We start from the raw sequence: 6,008 nt of genomic DNA on the forward strand, positions 1-6,008 counted from the left end.
CTTTAGGACCCATAAGTCCAACCTACCTTTTCCTTAAAGAACTTGAGGATAAAGTGAGAATGGCTTATGAGCTACAGAGAGAAATGTTCCCCACTGCTCTCAAGAAGCGGGTGTCTGTGGTCCCCGAAAAGGGGAAGGAGTTCACGAGACGCTCCAAGACCAAAACAGGGAATATCCAGCACCCCAGGCGCCCTGCTGCCCAAAGACACGGTTCATCTAAACCTCTCGGGGAAGGTCCGTCTAGAGAAGATGCCAGGTCCTTTCGAACCATGATCTGGAGACAACTGCTCCAGTTTGAGTGTAAGGAAGACATAGATGGGCTGTCAACTAATGAACTGTTGGGAAAATTGATCAGACATAGAAAAACCCACGAGAGCCTGCAGTCTCCAGCATCTCCAAACCTCTTATGAAGGGGCTGAGCCCGCCCTTGCTCCCCTGTTAAGGCGCCAATTGACTTAGACCAGTAGGGACGGCCTATTACTACGGCTTCGTTTAAGGGTGGGTTTGGTTATTTCCATCGACAAATGTTGGTTGACACTGGCGCCTCAGTCTTAAGTTCCTGTGGAGACCCCAAGGTCAATCACATTCCGATATTGTTAAGCAAAATGCCAGAGGGTTACAGTGGGGAAAGTTGCTCCTTTCCATTCACAGTACCCATACTATGTACAATAGCAGCAGTGACTACTCAGGCTACCTTTGGTATCCAGAAACTGCCTGACAGCCAAGGGATTTTAGGCATTGACCTCCTAAAAAAATTAAGCATAGTAGTGGATCTTCCTAACAAACAGCTAACCATAGGAGACAGAGACAATCAATATGGTATTATCCCAGACTCTCATAGGGTCTCAGCGTTAAAGGCCCCTGAAGAGCTTGCTATACCTAACTGGAGACTGACGTTAAGCATCTAGTCCAAAGACACCTTGGAGCTTTCGCAAGCAACAAGCTACAGTGTGGACAGATACAGGCAGAAGTAAGGGTAGATGGACCTGATCCATGACCTCTGAAACAATATCAGTACCCGACAGAAGCTGCAGAAAGTTTAAAGACAACAATCGAGGCACTAATGCAACAAAAGGTGCTAGTTGAAGTAGAGAGCCCCTGCAACTTGCCCATTTGGCTGGTGATGAAGGCGGACAAGAAAACATGGCGCCTCACCGTGGATTATAGAGTGTTGAACCGGATAACCCCTCGCTTATCCCCAGTAGTGGCGAAGTTCAATGATATCATGGCCGCCATTACCGCAGGTGCCAGATATTTCTCAGTGCTCAACCTATCCAATGCTTTCTTCAGCATCCCATTACATCGAGTCACAGCATAAGTTCGCTTTCACCTTTGAGGGACGCCAGCTGACTTTCATCCGTGTTCCACAGGGCCTACACAATGCCCCGAGTATATGTCATTGTCATATGGAGAAGGATGCAAGATCAGGACCAAGTGCTGAGTTACGTGGATGACATCCTGATTGCCACGGAGAGTCGGGAGAAGAATCTACGAATTCTCGAAGTACTCCTGGATAAAATCCATTCCACTGGATTTCTAGTTAACCCAACAAAGGCCCAGCTAGTGCAACCTGAGGTCACCTATCTAGGCATCCATCTATCCCCAAATAGGAAACAGCCAGATAGACAGAGAGTTGAGCTGATTTGCAAGCTCCCGGCGCCCAGGGATATCACAACACTGTGATCGTTCTTAGGCCTCACAGGGGTCTCCAGAGAATTTATAGGAGGCTATACTGCCATCGCGAGACCCCTCTATAAACTGCTTCAAAAGGGCCAAGAGTGGGAGTGGAGAAGCATCCTCCAAGACGCATTCCAAACCCTGAAGCAAGCACTAGCAAAGGCCCCAGCTCTAGCTTTTCCTAGGCCAGAAGACCCTTTTCATCTACAGCTGGCCACAGATGGGGATGGAATTAGTGCAGTGTTGTTGCAGGATCAAGGTAGCGGACTACAACCAGTCGCCTATGGATCGAGAGTTCTCACCCAGGTGGAACGGACATTCAGCCCCTGTGAAAAGGAGGTCCTAGCACTGGTGTGGGCAATCAGCCATTGGGAATATTTGATGGGATTGGCTCCTGTTATTGTAAGAACATCACACACCCGCATTAAATACGTCGTATCAGGGAAGATCAACGAGGGACGAGTGTCCTCCCCTCGACTTGCTAATTGGACCCTAAGCTTGGTAAACCAAGACATCACGGTATGCAAGTCGCCTCAGTTTAGCATCCTTCCTTACGCACTGCTGTCGGAAGGGCAGGACCATGAGTGTTCTTTACCATCATCGACTCCGATGATTAACTCTCTCTTCAAGGTGGAAACCAGCTTCCTAAAAATCAAGGAAATAAAATTGACCATATGGATGGTGGATGGCAGTTGTTATCATCAAGACGGCCAGATACACGCCAGATATGCTGCTTTACAACCAGTCTCAGGAAAAATACTGCAAGGCATGGTAAGACTGTATTCAGCTCAAGCAGCTAAAATAGTGGCAGTGGTAGCAGTTCTGTAGGAGGAGGAGCAGGAAGAAGACGTGTGTATTTGCTCAGACTCAGATTGGGTGATTCGGGCTCTGAGTGACTGGATGCCAGTGTGGATCCAGAACCAAATGCATTTGTCGGACGGAAAACCCATAAAGTACGCCAACTATCTCCAACATGCCTGGAATCTAGCATCTGACAGGAAAGGATGTACTTATATGTGTAAAGTGAAGGCTCTTTGTAAGGACCATATGGAAGCATCTAAATTAAACCACCAAGTGGATCTCTTAGCCAAGGAGGCCGCTTTATTAGACGAGAGCCATCTCTGGAGACATATGCCACCACCCATCTCCAAGATTCAGCCGTTGGATCCTGATGTGAATAGTCAACTTTACATTAAACAGCTTCAACAACAAGATCAACAAATCAAAAGCTTGTTGGGAAAAGGAGAATGCAAGGGGTACTCTATCTACACAGACAAGCATGGACTTATTTTAGCCTGCAGGAAGAATGACAACAATGCATTCCCGGTGGTGGTGATGCCCAGCAGTCTAAGAAAAGAACTGGTCATTCTAGCCCACCAACAGGGCCACTTTTGTCCAGAAAAGACCATGGCGCACCTAACCTCTGTGGCTTGGTGACTAGAGATCTGGAAGGATGTCAATACCCACATCCAATCCTGTCTAAGATGCGTAGAGAATAACGCAACATCTAGAATCGCCAAGGGACCCTTGCAGCACCATCTTATAGAAGGCCCTTGGTGCAGGATCCAAATCGATTATATTGGCCCTCTTCCCTGCACTGGCAGAGGCCATAAATACTGTTTAGTAGTCGTTGACGTTTTTACCAAATGGGTAGAAGCTTATCCAACAAAGAATTGTACTGTCAAAACAACGGCTAAAGTCCTTTTAGAAGAGACCTTTTCCAGATTTGGGTTGCCCTTGGAAATGGACTCAGACCAAGGTCCCCACTTCGTTGGTGAGATCACTCAGGTGTTGTGCCAAGCTTTGGGAGTAAAGCAACGATTACACATTGCAGGCCATCCCCAAAGCTCTGGCTCAGTTAAGAGGACTAATAGAACTCTAAAAACTGCACTGGGGGAAGTCATCTTCTTTCAAGGGAAGGACTGGGATATAAAACTCCCTCTTGTTCTTATGGCTATTAGATCAACCATAGCTTCTCATGGCTTTACTCCATTTGAGGCCATGATGGGAAGACCCATGAGAGCTCCAGAGCATTGGTGGGTAGGAGGGCAGCCCCCAGATGAGTACCAGTCTAGATTAAAAATAGATGCCTACATGACTTGTATATTACATGACATCATTAATATACTGCGACAAGTAGCTGCTCAATTAAAAGCCAACATTAAGGTCATGGATAGGAAATTAAGGCATGTAAAGGCTATAGAATGGGACATAGGAGATAAAGTTCTGTATAAGTACTATATTGGCTGTAGAGCAGTGTTATTAAAGTTAAACATTTATCAATCTGCAGGACTGTGTAATTTGTACCCAAGAATATTAGAAGAATTGACTCAGGAGCTTCCTTAAACATTAATATTGATTTTTAACAAATCTTGGAACAGTGGTGAGGTTCCAGAAGACTGGATAAAAAGCTAATATTGTGCCAGTATCTTAAAAGGATGAATGTGATGATCAGGAAAACCATCGACTGATTATCCTGATATTGCATCCCATATCAGCCTTTCCATGATTTTGTCTTGGATCAATCAGTAAAGAATGAAAGGATGGTAGTTTAATTAATGCCAATTGCTTTATTAAGCAAACCTGATATCACTTTTTGAGGAGATTACATGTTGGATTGATAAAGGTAACTGTGTTGATATAAATTTCTGTAGGTCATTTAACCTAGTCCTGCACAACATTCTCATTAAAAAAGCACTGTACAAAATCAATGTAGTCTATATTAAACTGAAAGTTGACAATAACTAACAGTAAATGAGGAATCATTCTCGCATGGAGGTGTTTCTAGTGGAGTCCGGCAGGGATATGGTTTTGGCCCAACGCTATTCAATATATTTACCAACAATCTGGAAGAAAATATAAAATCACTGTTGGTAAAATTAGCAGATAACATAAAATTGGTGGAATGGTAAATGTTAGAGACAGGCCAGTTATACAGACTGATTTGGATCACTTGGTAAAGTATGCTAATTTGAACAGCAGCAGCAGTTTCAGATGGCTATGATGTAGCCATGGTGGTGTACAGAAAGGACATCTTGAATGATCTCTTGCAAGTTTTCTTTCTTTGGAAAGAATCAGTATGGGAGGATTTAGGCTTCTTAAATCCCTCAAAATTGCATCTTCCAACCTCATTCATGGTCGGCCACATGCTCTGCTTTCTTTCATCTCAGCTCAATAAACCTTCTATAAAAGCAGACCTTCTGCACATTGGACATGACCCCACCATTGCAGTCGTCTTATTCGCAACTGGCGCAAGACTGCAACTTGCTGGGATTGTCTAAGTATCTCCTCATTTATGGGGCAGGGGGGAAAATGCGAATTAGAACAATGTGTTTTAATACAGCCAAATGCAAGGTCATACATCTAGGAACAAAGAATGTAGGTCACACTTATAATATGAAGGACTGTATCCTGGAATGTAGTGGCATTGAAAAGGACTTAAGGGTTATCATGGATAACCAACTGAATATGAGCTCCCAGTGTGATGTTGTAGCTGAGGGGGCTAACACGATCATTGGATGTATAAGTGGAGGAATATTAAGTAGGGGTAGAGACGTATGCATCATTGAATACTATAGGCAGCAGATGACTTCTTTCAGAACACAAAATTCTATTCAATGACAAAAAAGAACATTAACTGTAGCTGTTGTGACTGGGAGTATCAAGAGATGAATTTCTACTTCTTTCACCCTAGGAAACATAGCAAAAAGATCAGGTCGCGCCACTAGTGATAATAAAAAAGAACAAGTTGAAATCAAATCTTCGTTCATTTGTCATATGACATATATGTTCAAATTCTCTATTCTGTCCTGATCACATAGCAGCCCCATTGATGGTAGTGCCTCGCTCCACTCAACTGTCCATGTTTTATAAGATAGGCATCTGTAAAAGCTACACAGAGATTGAGTAGAATCCAGAAGTCGCTGTTGTAGATTTGTAAGAATCAAGTCTGTGTACTCTTTCAGCTGGCTTAACGAACAGTTCTTTGTCATCTTCACTTAAGGATTCATTGGTCAACTTCTGGACTGAAGTCTTTGCATCTTCCACTATGTTTTTAATTGATATCTCACTGATTGATCCAAGTGTAGCTTGTATTGCTGGACAAAGATCTACTACTGTTGTAGCGGATGCCTGGATGACATTGTTTAATTACCCAAGTGGTTTCAATAGTAAACTTACAAGAGAGAGAATGGTGATTGTCTTCTCTGCAATAATGGTTGCAGTAATTTTAAGACACCAGCCAAGGATCGCTTGTAAGAAAGCCGGGGTTTTTTCGCAGGTTGGCCTAATTTAAACTTCAGTCCCAGAGCATTGTCTATTTTTTCCACAAT

This window comes from Chrysemys picta, chromosome 2 (genome assembly GCF_011386835.1).
Source record: "Chrysemys picta bellii isolate R12L10 chromosome 2, ASM1138683v2, whole genome shotgun sequence".
Classification (NCBI taxonomy): domain Eukaryota; kingdom Metazoa; phylum Chordata; order Testudines; family Emydidae; genus Chrysemys; species Chrysemys picta.